We start from the raw sequence: 14,877 nt of genomic DNA, 5'->3' as shown, positions 1-14,877 counted from the left end.
AACAGCCCGACACGTCTCGAGTTACCTGAAATTGAAATGAGGGAATTGTGCCTTTAATCTAAATGCGCAGATCAGATAAACACCTTACTTCTTCGGGGGAGGAGGCATCTTTGCTTAGATTGCCCTCTTTGACAGTCTGATGATAGAAGCGCAATACCTTTTAAATGCTAATCTGTTACAGAGGCTAATCACCTTGTGAACACGCAGATTTCCCGAGCGCCCGCTTGTTGAGCCAGGAAAGTGGCTGCACCGTGACTGGATGACCGTGTAGCCAACATGGTAATCCTCTGAGTGTCATGCAAATGGCGGCCTTCTTCGTTCGCTGCGAGGTTGGCTTTGGTGACAGTGCTTGCCACATATGCATAGGGATTAGCCAGCGGCTGTCTTGGACATCAAAGAGAAGGAAATTTAGTTGGGACACAGTTGACTTTGATTTATTTAGATGCAGATACAGGCTTGCTTCAATGCTGCTTTGATTTGCATGAGATGGAATACAGATGAGGGGCGCGTAAACTCTCGTCATACAGCCTTTCTTGCCATCGTATATTTTGCATGTTATCAAAAAACTGAGGACTATATTTTGTTTTTAAGAAAAGCACTTCTGCAAAAACAAGAAATGGAAGGGAAACAACACGGCCGTGAAACTGCAGGGAGAGAGAGGGGAGGTGCTGGCGGCTGGGGAGGGGAAGGAGAAATGCGAGCCTGGCTGTGTGCAGGGAGAGAAAGGGGAGGTGCTGGCGGCTGGGGAGGGGGAGGAGAAATGCGAGCCTGGCTGTGTGCGGGGAGAGAGAGGGGAGGTGCTGGCGGCTGGGGGCTGGGGAACAGATGGCGAAGACTGGCGATTTGATGCTGTGCACGTGCATTTGAACTCATTGCGCTTGCGCATTGAGCTAAAAGCGCACATGCACTGCATCAAATCGCCAGTGGAATCGTGTGCTTGGTTAAACGCTGTTTAAGCCCCTATAGTCTCGCTCCGCTCAATGCGCATGCGCATTGAGAGGCGAGACCTAAAAAACTGTGTTGGTGTGTGGAAGGGATACTTTTATCACAGGTATTAACTTTTTGCAAAGGAGAAAACATTTGTGTTTGTGCATAGAAGGCAGACGGTTTTTAAAGGCTGAATTTTTAGCACTTTTTTTGCTCTATTTGTTGTTGTACATAAATAGATATGTCTGTAAAAAAATAGCAATGCTGTTTTCATCCCGCCACAGGACTATTTGTGTATTTTGCGTAATGGCGCTGCAGTGATATTTTTTGCACAGCATTGCTTGTATATGTTGAGAGATAGCTCTGCAGCTTTTCCTGTCAGAACTCTGCTGTTTTTTTTTCCTTTAGGTATGTTATAGGTATTTCATTTCTGACTTAGCACTTTATGTGTATGTGGTATTTAAAAGGATACTGCTGCTGTCTTTGTGCTTAGATATCACTGTGCATGTGAAAATAGTTGTTATTTTGAGTGATAGCGCTCCTATATTAAACCTTGAACATCACTTTTGCTATACTGTGTGCAGCAGCACATATAGGGAAATGAGAGCCGGCACTCTTAATTTTAAAATTATATTTTAGATTTTGCAGATGTAAACCTAACCTTAAGGATGACGAGACATAGCAGCCCTGCGCTTGCATATTTAATGTGTCGGTGTTTTAAATCATGAGAGATCTAATTTTATTTGCAATGCGTGGAGCGCTTCGCGCTGTGTGTAGTAAGTTACTTTAATTGTGAGAACAGACAGGGCGCTTTTAAGGAATAAAGCTACCCCCCCCTTCTCCGCGCAGGGCCCCTGTGTCAAGAGCAGAGAGAGAGCTGCACCCTAGAGAGAGCTGTGCCCTGCCCGGTAAAACTGTGACGCACTGACCTGTGTATGAAGATAAATCTTACTAGTTAGTACTATAGCACTGTATATTTTTTCCTGTTAGGCATACTATTAGCACGGGCTGTAACCTTGGAGAGATAGCGCTGCTGTCTCTGTTCTTGTCGATCACTTATGGTATTTAAAAGGATAGTGCTGCTGTCTTTGTGCTCAGACATCACTGTGCGTGTCAGAATAGTTCTGGTATTTTGACTAATAGCGCTGCTATATTAATCTTTGCACATCACTTTTGCTATAAGGTGTGAAGCAGCACAAATAGGGAAATAAGAGGCCACAGGTCCTTTGCAGCAGCCGGATTTTAAAATTAGATGTTAGGTTGTGGCGATGTAATCCTGACCTTAAGGATGACGGGGCAGAGCAGTCCTGTGCTTGCATATTTAATGTGTCTGTGTGATAAATTATAAGAGATTTCATTTTATGTGCAATGCGCGGTGTGCTACGCGCTGTGTGTTACTTTGATTATGAGAACGGACATGGGGATTTTAAGGAATAACGCTACCCCCCCTTCTCCGCGCAGGGCCCCAGTGCCAAGTGCAGAGAGAGAGCTGTGCCCTAGAGAGAGCAGTGCCCTGCCCTGTAAAACTGTGACGCACTGACCAGTGTGTGAAAATAAACCTTACTGGTTGTATTTTAAAGGGTAGCGCGGTGGTGTCTGTCTTTGCACATCACTGTTTGTGCGTTTAGAGTGATATTGTTGCTCTATTTGTTGTTGTACATAAATATATATGTCTCTAATGAGATAGAGATGTATATTATTCCTAGCACATCACTTGTGGTATATTGTGTGCAGCAGCACAAATAATAGGGAAATAATAGGCCCACAGGTTCTTTGCAGCAGCCGGCACTTTGGATTTTACAAATAGATCTTACATTTTGCAGATGTAAACCTGACCTTAAGGATCAGGAGACAGAGAAGCCCTTGGACCACGGAGCAACAATTATGAGGTGGTGAAGGAGAAGGATAAAATACCGGCGACTAACAGGGACAAGTACAGGCTCCATAGAACAATAAGCATAGTAAGCAGGAGCCGCTGCAGCAAAGTGTCTGTGAGTGGGGAAGCAGTGGCTTACACCAACAAGTTGTAAATAGTGCTTACAACTTCTAGTTGTTAGAAATCCCATAGTGTAACATTTCCAACAGCTTAATTCCGTTCGTTAGGTGGAGAATTGTGAAGGTAGGAATGGCAAACACCCTGCGGCCATAGATAAATATGTTAACGTGGAGCAGTAGTGAGACGGTTAAGGAGGAAGATAAAATGCTGACAACTGGCATACACAAGTGGAAGTTTCAGGAGACAATAAGCGTAGTAAACAGGAGCCACTGCAGCAAAGTCTCCATGAAGTGCTCAGGGAAGCTGCACACATACCGGCCACCAATAAATCCATTACCACGGAGTAACTATAAGGAGGCAGTCAGGGAAAAGGCTAAAATGCCGGCAACTGGCAGACACAAGTACAGGCTCCAGAGAACAATAAGCGTAGTAAGTAGGTAGATGTCCGTGAGCCATCCACTGATCGCGCTGTCAAATCAGCTTGTGTCGAACGTAAAAAACAAATATGTATAAAAATTAGCGCACCACTATAAATACAACGCTTGCTGTGCAGTGCAGTTATCTGCTTGTGAAAAACACGAAAAATAATGGCTTGCCATCGGAAACGAAAGAAAGCCTAGCACTACCGAAAACACATCAGTACGTGTTTACTTAAAACAGGAGAAATGCTTTGCTATTAGAGACGGAAGAAAGCCGAGCGCTTTAGAAAACGCATGCTTGTAGTGTTGGCTTTCTAGTTGTTTTACCTATGTCATCAAATGGAATGTTACCACACAGGATGACTGTTTGGAATGTTATGCTCTGATGCTAGAGTCAGTTGGGAGATGAGGATTGAGCTGACTGGTGACAGCTCCTGGTGGGGATTTACCTTGGATTTACTCTTACTATCTTGAACTACCACCTCACGTCAACTTAATTAATAAATACATCTTTCTACAAGAACCTACGTGACCTGATCTTCATTTACATTACTACATTGGCGATGTTTGGAAAAATCAATTTTCTTCATATTTACAAGCAACTGAAACATGAACTTTCTTCAAACAAGGTAACCTTTTAAATTTCACTTTCTTCAAGCAACTTCTTAGCAAACTGGCACGTAAAAAATCCCCACCAGTGACCATTCCACTCTTTTGGTCGTCCTCCAACTAATCTGCCAGTCCCTGCTTTCAAAAATCTTAAGTTATCTACTGCTGCACCTGATTTAAAAACTGCGGGTTATTTCTATATTATGTGTTGCCTCCGTGTTTATGCCCTTCATTGGCAGTTTAACCGCCTTCACCATATTTTAAAATTCTACACGAGGGCATACAGAGCCGAGCGCTCTTACCTTCTATGCTGCCTTTCATTCCTGATGACGCCTGCAACCTCCGTGTGGTTTCCAGCCTCTCCTATGACGTACCAACACTCTACACTCTTAGGGGAGCGCAGACCCGTCTTGAGCCACCCGGCTTGCCGTCGCCCTGCGTGCCTCCATTTCGTCTTGCACCACCGGACCTTCGTGAATTTCATTTATGCTGCCAACCACGTTATTAAGATATTGTCAATCTCCTCAATCTCAATTTTGGATTGCCTTAGCTGCACATTGTTATTCAAAGCAGGTATTGTTCTGTTGCATTCTCTTCTGTGTTTCATTAGTGCAACTTCAAAAACTTCAACGCTGCATGTTTTCGGTGACATGCCCACCATGAGAGGTATTTATTTTGATAGCGAGTTCTATTTTAATTATATGCTTCATGGCAGTGCAACAACTTCAATGCCGGGCATGTTTTCGGTGACATGCACACCATTTATTTAGTTGGATTATGCAGGGTGCATCGTGAATTCTTTCCTTAGTGAATCTTTATCTACGAATCCACACAACCTGTATCTTCTTTTAATTTGGTTCAAGCGCAAGGACAACAGTGACAACTTTATTTATTTTAGTCTTTTATTTTTCTACATTGACAACGGTGACCACTTTAATTATTTTAGTTATTATTTTGTTCATTGCTTAATAATAACATGAATTATTGAGTATGTACAGTATAAGTATACCTTTTACTATTTTAATGCTATTTTTGATTGTAGGTTGCAGCAGGTATGATTACTATGGATTACATTCTGAATATTAATGTATTTATGATGCAACACTGATTAATTTTATTGCTTAATTCTTTCATGATTATCTATCATTTACAGGATTATTATGGTACCAGTAATTTTTGTTATGATAGTTATATTTTAATGACACATTCTTCGTGAAAATTTTCATTTCATGATGCATGATGCAGTTATGATTGATATTATTTACTTAAGTAATTCAAACTTATGCATGCTTTATGAGTGGGCATTATTTGTCTACGTTACCGGTATTAAATGATATTTTATGATGTCATTCTTTAAAAACAGTACTGTTTTCTGATGGTTATTCTAGAGCTCTATTGATATTATACTCTACCTTTTTGCGCAAAAGTTTTATTATTACTGAACATTTCCTGTGCGTAGACGTACGTCACATGGAATTTAGTTGTCATTCTATTAGTGATACTTAAGTTTTAATATTTTACATGTATTGCTTTTGTTTGATTGTTTATGCCAGATTTTCTTCACCTTTAAGGTGTAATTCATGATTGTTCAAACTGGCAATGTTGTTCTTTATTCGTGCTCCTGATTTTCACATTTCTTTTAATTTTCTGGAGTTTCTGATTGTTTCTCCTGTTGAGCATATATACATGCACGGTCATGATTGCCCCCGCGAAGTATTGGACTTGAGCATTGTGGCTGAAGCGGTTCTGGGGCATAAGGAGACTTTTAATTTTCCACTACAAGGCAGATTGGACACCATCGGCGCAATCCTGCTTCGCTATCCGACCACTTGGTCGGAATTCCACTCCACCTTTTTCCTGGATGCAAGGCTTTGCATGCTGGTACCTGCAGTTCTGGACTACACCCGGATTGTTAACAGGTGGGGAGAATTACATCGAGGGTGGAGCCTGAGCCATTGGGCTACAGAAAGCAGCAGAACAGCCTTTCAGCGCAAGATGGAGGGTTCCCAATCGCTTTTGGCGCTGAGGAAGGCAAAAGAATTGCCGAAATGCATTCGCCTGTGACCTGTGGATAATAAATGCCTCCAACAATGTCCCCAGGTGTGGCCTTCGCTCTTTCTTTGGAGGAGTTGGTACGGATATATATATATATATATAAATATATATATATATATATATTACCTACTGGCGGTCGCCAGTAGGTATATATAGTTAGGATTTTTTGTCTATGGGTTTTTTGAAAATTCTATGTCTAATAACTTTGGCGTTTGTGGACGGAATTGGCTGAAATTTTCAGGAAACTGGCACATTATGTTTCTGAGCAGCCCCTGAAAATTTTGGGGGGGTTCGTCAAGGGGGGGCCGAGAAAAAAGGGGGGTCCCAAAACGCGTTTTTCCCATCTTAATTTCCATAGGGCGGTTGGCCTCACTTTTAGCCCGAACGGCTGAATGGATTTGCACGAAACTTGGCAAAATTGTAGGGACTGGTAGCCCGATGTGCCTTTTGTAGGTCTCAATATATGTGCTCCAGTGGATTTTGAGAAATTAACGTTTAAAAAAAGATATATATCTGTAACAGCGGACTGGGCAGCGGCCCAGGACGCGTACTTTTCGCGCAACGGAGCTTTGTGAAGCGAAGCTGATTGGTTCTCCGGCGTCTGTCAACATTCCAGTCTGTAGCGGCCGCCATCTTGTCTCTCGGTAGGATCGAGAGACAAGAGGAGGCCAAAGCGAAGGGGCAAATGACCATAAGGGGGCATAGTACATTGTCGCTGACCCCCTAGGTTTGATGTGGAAGTTTTAAAAGGGCCCCGCGGGGCAAAAAAAAAAAAAAAATAATAATAATCGAACAGCTGAATGGATTTGCACGAAACTTGGCAAAATTGTAGGGACTGGTAGCCCGATGTGCCTTTGCTAGATCTCAATATATGTGCTTCAGTGGATTTTGAGAAATTAACGTTCAAAAAAAGATATATATCTGTAACAGCGCACCGCTTCGCGTACTTTTCGCGTTACGGTGCTTTGCGAAGCGAAGCTGATTGGCTCTCCGGTGTCTGTAAACATTCCAAACAGTCCGTAGCGGCCGCCATCTTGTCTCTCGGTAGGATCGAACAGCTGAATGGATTTGCACGAAACTTGGCAAAATTGTAGGGACTGGTAGCCCGATGTGCCTTTGCTAGGTCTCAATATATGTGCTTCAGTGCATTTTGAGAAATTAACGTTCAAAAACAAGATATATATCTGTAACAGCGCTCCGCTTCGCGGAGATAAAATTATATGTGTATTACCTAGCTGTTGCTAACACCAGTTAGCGACGGCTAGTAGAAGATAGCGACCATCTTGGGCCCCACTTTGCATGTGAGTGATATTTATCACTTATGACATGCAAAGTGGGCATGCCAAGATGTTAGCGACTGGAAACAGTCGCTAACATCGCTATCTCCTATTATCAACTTTTGGAAATATTCGAGATAAGCGCGAATATCTCCAAAAGCTACCACCTGCCCTGAGCAGTTCTTAGCCATGTTATCCAATGGGAGGTGGATAACATGGCTAAGAGCATTAGCTCGGTAATGCATGAATATCGCTGAGTTTTCAGCGATATTAATGCATTGCGGTCGTTTTTTATCGTATTTCCGATAAACCTTGTTAATAGCAAGGTTTATCTGCGATAATTTCTGACGGTAAAAAAATCGTTGCTAAGCATCGTTAGGGATAAATATCGCTTAACTTTGGTAATATGCCCCAACGTCTGTTAACGTTCGATTCGAAGGAAATCAGGAAGTGTTGAAAAACATTGTCTGCGCCTTCTTGTCTTTTTTCAAATGCCACACTTTTGTCGTGCACGGCAGCCATTTTAGATGCCTTGACCAGACCCACTCTGTGCACGCTGTCGATCCTTAGCATGGCTCCCCACCCTCGCAAGCATCTCCCCCAGGCAGTGGTCACCCCCGCTCTCTGTCTTATGCATGGGTAATAAACCTTCCCCCATCTGCGCTGCTCTTCCCTGAGAATCACACCCTGTGCCCGCCCGACACCTCCCTTTCGCCCTATTCACTACCGCACCCTCTGACACTCCTTTTCCTCTGTGTCCGATTGTCCAGGCTGGTCCTAGGGTATCAGCTAGCCCTGCAGATGTAGTTTATGGCCACAGCTGTAAAGAATCACCCCTCTTCAAAGGAGTTATAGTAGATCAAGGCCCACACTGGATGAGATCCGTCACAGCAGAAGCGTTGCTATTATCTGAAAACCATCCTGTATTGTGATTGGGGAGGGGACCGAGCCTGAAGCGGAAGATTCCAGGGATGACTCTTTGTACATCAAAGTTTTTACAATTATGTGTCACATTAAATATATATAGCACTCCGACAAAGTAGTAAGATTATAAAACTTTAATAATTTATAAATATATACAAGAAAACAAAAATAGTAATAACATATAAACATTTTTAGGGAAAAACAACGAAGTAGCGGTCGGCTGTGCGAATAGTCCCAACGCAGCACAACGTCCAGATTTCCGGCGTGGGGCGTCGCGGGGGGTGGGTCATCAGTAGCAAACTGTTGTGCGAATAGTTCCAAGGCAGCAGAACGAGCCGAAATCTAGATGACACGAAAGTGATGTCTAGTAAGTTGCCACCCAGCAAATAACGGCATGGGGCGTCGCGGGGGGTGGGTCATCAGTAGCAAACTGTTGCGCGAATAGTTCCAAGGCAGCAGAACGATGGCACCAAGGTGATGTCCAGTAAGTTGCCACACTGGTTTTGGTATCCTACAATGCTGCTCCGAATAACGGCGTGGGGCGCCCCGGGGGACGCTGCGTGAACGGGCCTCCCCAGGTGGAGGCTCGTCTGCTGTAGTGGGGCGCCCCTTTACCGTTTCAGTTGCCATTCCGTCCGTTTTTGGTCCACTGTGTCAAAAGCCGCAATTCAGCTGAGTTGCGCCCACTCTTGCGGTGCAGCGATAGGCGGCTGTCACAGGACTCTCAAAATGGCGGCAGGCTGTTTCCTTTTTGGGCCTGGTCCACTGAAATGGCCCTGGGACACCTTGGAAATCGGACGCTTGTCTGCTAGGTCTTGGACCCCATTCTCGAAAGCGTCCCCTCCGCCTTGAGAATTCATCAAAAGTTTTGGGGGCTCCGACTCCTGCAGGCTTCTGGTGGGGAGCGGCTGCCATGATTGCTCGCGGAATGACCACGACTGAGCTACGAGATGGTGGTGCTCTCATGCTGACGCCAGCTTCAGTCTGAAACATCCAGAAACAAGGTGCGGCTTTCATCGTTTGGGAAAAAAAAAAAGTTTTCATCCAATGAAAAGTGTTGTTTTTAGGTCACATGATCAAGCCTTCCATCATTAGGAAACCAAAAGTAAAATGAACCAATGAAAAGTTTTATAAACAAGTCACATGACCTGTTATGCGGCATAGGGTGTAAAATGCGGAGAAAATACGTTGGCACGTGAGGCGGCGTCAGTAGCGGAGCGATGTGCGAATAGGCCGAAGGCAATACAACGCGCCAAGATCCGGATGGCACCGAGGTGGTGTCCAGCAAGTTGCAGCACTGGTGTGGCCATCCTACAATGCTGAAAGTCGGCGTGGGGCGCCCCGTTGGCCTGTGAGTTTGCGTCAGTAGCGGACCGATGTGCGAATAGGCCGAAGGCAGCACAACGCGCCAAGATCCGGATGGCACCGAGGTGGTGTCTAGTAAGTTGCCGCACTGGTGTGGCCATCCAACAATGCTGAAAGTCGGCGTGGGGCGCCCCGTTGGCCTGTGAGTTTGCGTCAGTAGCGGACCGATGTGCGAATAGGCCGAAGGCAGCACAACGCGCCAAGATCCGGATGGCACCGAGGTGGTGTCTAGTAAGTTGCCGCACTGGTGTGGCCATCCTACAATGCTGAAAGTCGGCGTGGGGCGCCCCGTTGGCCTGTGAGTTTGCGTCAGTAGCGGACCGATGTGCGAATAGGCCGAAGGCAGCACAACGCGCCAAGATCCGGATGGCACCGAGGTGGTGTCTAGTAAGTTGTCGCACTTCTGTGGCCATCCTACAATGTTGAAAGTCGGCGTGGGGCGCCCCGTTGGCCTGTGAGATGGTGTCAGTAGCGGACTGATGTGTGAATGGGGCCAAAGGCAGCGCAACAATATTTTCTGATTTGAAGACACCACAAGGCGCTGAGATGCCAAGATCCGGATGGCACCGAGGTGGTGTCTAGCAAGTTGTGGCACTGGTGTGGCCATCGTACAATGGTAAAAGTCGGCGTGGGGCGCCCTGTTGGCCTGTGAGATGGTGTCAGTAGCGGACTGATGTGTGAATGGGGCCAAAGGCAGCGCAACAATATTTTCTACTATATTTTCGGAGTAGAAGACACCACAAGGCGCTGAGATGCCAAGATCCGGATGGCACCGAGGTGATGTCTAAGTTGCGGACCGATGTGCGAATGGGGCCAAAGGTAGCGTAACAAGATTTTCTGTATGGAAGATACCACTAGGCGTTGAGATGCCAAGATTCGGATGGCACCGAGGTGATGTCTAGCAAGTTGTGCCACTGGTGTGGCCATCGTACAATGGTAAAAGTCGGCGTGGGGTGCCCTATTGGCCTGTGAGATGGTGTCAGTAGCGGACTGATGTGCGAATGGGGCCAAAGGCAGCGCAACAATATTTTCTGACTGACACCACAAGGCGCTGAGATGCCAAGATCCGGATGGCACCGAGGTGATGTCTAAGTTGCGGACTGATGTGCGAATGGGGCCAAAGGCAGCGTAACAATATTTTCTGTATGGAAGATACCACTAGGCGTTGAGATGCCAAGATTCGGATGGCACCGAGGTGATGTCTAGCAAGTTGGTGTGGTCATCCTACAATGCTGAAACTCGGCGTGGGTCACCCCATTAGCCTGTGAGATGGCGTCAGTAGCGGACCGATGTGCGAATAGGCCGAAGGCAGCACAACGCGCCAAGATCCGGATGTCACCGTGGTGGTTTCATAGTTGAGAGGCACTTCATCTGCAGTGGGGCGCCGAGATCCGGATGGCACCGAGGTGATGTCTAGCAAGTTGCTGTACTGGTGTGGTCATCCTACAATGCTGAAATGTAGTGGGGCGCCCATTTACCGTTTCAGTTGCCATTCAGCTGAGTTTCGGCTGCTCTTGATGCTATAGCGACAGGCGGCTGCAAGAGGACTCTCAAAATGGCGGCCTGTTCTTTGGATTTGGGCCTGGTCCACTAAAATGGCCCTGGGACACCTTAGAACTCGGACGCTCGATTTTTTTTTCCTTTCCTGTACATGCAAAAAAAGGTAAATGCCCGGTACGTTACACGCTTCATCTGCCACGATGAACTCTCCAGAGGAACCGAAAAAAAATATAGTTGTGGTAACTATACCATGCATCGTCATATGGAGAGGTGGCACCAATTAATTATAGTGCTGCATAAAAGAGAGATTTGGAGGAGAACCCCTGACCTGCTAGTACATTCATCAAAGAAGTGGCACTGAGAGCTTCAGAGGCAAGGGAAATGGTCCCAAATATTTAGAAGAACTTTGGAAAGATTAAAATGACATGTTTAGATTGTGGTAAATTAATTTCATGTGGACAGATGAGTGTTACTCTAATAAATACAGCATATGAACATCATCATAGTCGATGGTTGGTAGAGACATTTTGACTATATCCTGGACCTGCCCGTCCTCGCCCAAAATGGCGCCGGAATAAATGGGACTCGTAACTCCTTGTTGTGTACTGGTTGCAGAACCTTGAAATCACGAGATACGTATGCAGTTTTGAAGCACATGGCGGGCGGGGACGAGAATTGATTGAATATTTCGACATCCCTATTGATATTAAGTTCTGATGTGTTATTGATTACTGTACTGTTGAAAATTCGAATTAACGTCACCCATGGTACTTGCCCGCAAATGTATATCTAGATAATTTTATTGTAACTGGCCCTGTCGTATTTTAATTATAAAATGTACGTCCACCGATTCCGTAACTGTTAGACACCTTAGTTCTTGCAACCTAATGGCCCGCCCGTTACGTTCCTCTACAGTGTAAATGTCTATTCATCATATACGATTACAGTTTGCTCCGTGGCAGGCCCACGTGGTTATAGGCTCGTATTTGTATAATGACATTTTCACAATAAAGGTTTTTAAAAGAAAACATGGTAGTAGTATATACATTGGTAAAGTTTTTAATAATAGTCACTGTTTTAGAATCATTAAAAGGCAAGTGAAATAAAGCAGACCAATTACATGAAGGGTAAAAGGTATAATACGAAGGAACGCAGTAAAGATAAATGGTCAAGGGCTGTTGTGTTTTCTATTCCTGCAACATAAAGTGATCGATAAGAATCTCATATTCAGGCGTATCGGCGACTAAGACAGCAGGTCGACCCTCTTTTGCTCAACGGCTCCGTCATGGGACGAAGAAACGCTCTTTTTCTCGAAAAAAGAATATATTTTACTTGCAGGACAGTTGTAAAATTTCCGGGAAAGTACATTAGCCTGGAACATTATAACATATATTTAAGAAAAAATAATGTTCGGAAGTAATTAAAAGCGTAATTTTTAGGTGATATGACCAAGGCTTTCATCATTAGAATAAGAAAAGTAAAATGAACCAATGAAAAGTTTTATTAACAAGTCACATGACTTGTTATGCTTACGTTATGCGCTGCGCGCCCCGGATGACTTCCGGATGCGCTAACGCGGCGCGTCATATGACGCATTACGCGACAACGCAGGTCCAGAATATAGTCAAAATGTCTCCACCAACCAGCGGTCGAAACACAACCCCTTTCAGCAGGCTAAATAGTTCTGTTAAATGACAACAGAAGGGACAGGGAACAAGAACCATCAGTCAAAGAGGGGAGGGCTAGTTCTTGTCTACCGGGTTACATTGGGGCGCTACCGGAACTGATCGAATTGGTAGTCTACAGTGTTTCTGGATGTTTCAGACTGAAGCTGGGGTTAGCATGAGAGCACCACCATTTCGTAGCTCCGTTGTGGCCATTCCGCAACCAATCATGGCAGCCGCTCTTTATCGTTATTTTGGGCGGGGTGGGTGGCGGAGCCGAGCTGTTTTGCAGGCATCATTGTGTGGAGTTCAGTTCATCTCACTAGTTTTGTATTTGTCATGAGGGGTTGTTCCTAATGTTTCTATTTTAGCGAGGTCAAAAAGAGATCCCATTAGTGGCCTACTGATTTTACTCGATTCCTTTTCTTTTTTTTTACACGATTTTTCGTTATCTGCAAAGACTAAACAGAGTATTGCGACTCTGTGTTTGTTTGTAAATAGAGAATGAACCAAAGAGAACTAATTCTAAAACAGTAAATACTTGGATAACAATCAATCAAATGGAGAGAGAAGCAGGCACGATGGATTACAACGGGGGCAAAGGCCTGCGTTAACTACCTTTCACTATCTGCAAAGAGAGAGTACTCCTAATAGAAATGAGGGGGGGGGGCACCATTCAAAGCAGATCAGTGTGCATAAACACGAAAATGTTTTCACTTACCACGTACTTGACATTCGACAGCTTATGATATTTGCTATTAAAAAACCATTGAAATTCACTGAAAAAACCATAGGTTATAGACCATATATAGTTAGGAATTAGCATTTACAAAACCTTGAAAATTCACTGAAAAAACCATAGGTTATAGACCATATATAGTTAGGAATTAGCATTTAAAAAACCTTATTTTACTCACACAAAACCATTGAAATTCCATATATAGTTAGTTGCACTAACTATATATCGCGCACCCGCAATCCACTGCTGATGATGTCACATATTACATCATTCATGACATGGTCAGTGACATCACTGATGACATCACTGATGACATCTCAAATGACATCACTGATGACATCACTGATGACATCTCATTTGACATCAATGACCACATCACTGATGATATCATTCATGTGACAATACAATGCATCTCCTCACATTTTAATATAACCTCTGTTTCACCCAGTGTTAAATACAGAGTATAATTTTTGAAACCATTGACACACCAATACTAGTTACTACATACGCACTCACTGATTCCTACGTCTACACACACCTTCACTCATTCACCCATACAATCATTCATACATACAATCACTCATCTTTACAACACTATCATATGCACTCATACACCTATAAGACACTCACAGTCTGCCACTCATCCATGGAGTTACTCACTCACCTAGTCAGTCATGTAAAGAATCAATGACACTTCCATTTTCTTGTCTATACAGTTAAACATAGAGCACCTTACATTTTCAAACATATACTAACACATACTTACCTTCTTATACAATCATTGATACAAGTACACATTGATCTGCACAGAGTCACACACCTCCCAGCCAGCCACACACACACTCAGTCTCCCATACAAATACTTGGGCAATCAATCAATAACTCATATAGTTACTCATACAGCTACTGATCAACACATGCAGCAGTTTGCAGAACAACAGACATAATGATGCACAAATTAAGACAGTTTAGTCACTAACCCATGCACTCAGTGAGACACATTTAATCACTCACTCATACAGTTAGTCATGCACCTACTAAATCCTTCGTCCACACACTTACACATCCACTCAATCTTCAATATGTAAGACATATTTAAACTTTACAGAAAGAAAAAATCACTGGATGTTGTTATCAGTCTTGTCATCAGTGATGTCATTTGAGATGTCATCAGTGATGTCATCAGTGATGTCACTGACCATGTCATGAATGATGTAATATGTGACATCATCAGCAGTGGATTGCGGGTGCGCGATATATAGTTAGTGCAACTAACTATATATGGAATTTCAATGGTTTTGTGTGAGTAAAATAAGGTTTTTTAAATGCTAATTCCTAACTATATATGGTCTATAACCTATGGTTTTTTCAGTGAATATATATATATATATATATATATATA

The sequence above is a fragment of the Lissotriton helveticus genome, chromosome 2_1 (genome assembly GCF_964261635.1).
Source record: "Lissotriton helveticus chromosome 2_1, aLisHel1.1, whole genome shotgun sequence".
Classification (NCBI taxonomy): domain Eukaryota; kingdom Metazoa; phylum Chordata; class Amphibia; order Caudata; family Salamandridae; genus Lissotriton; species Lissotriton helveticus.
The sequence above is the reverse complement of the archived record's forward strand: the minus strand, read 5'-3'. Positions refer to the sequence as shown.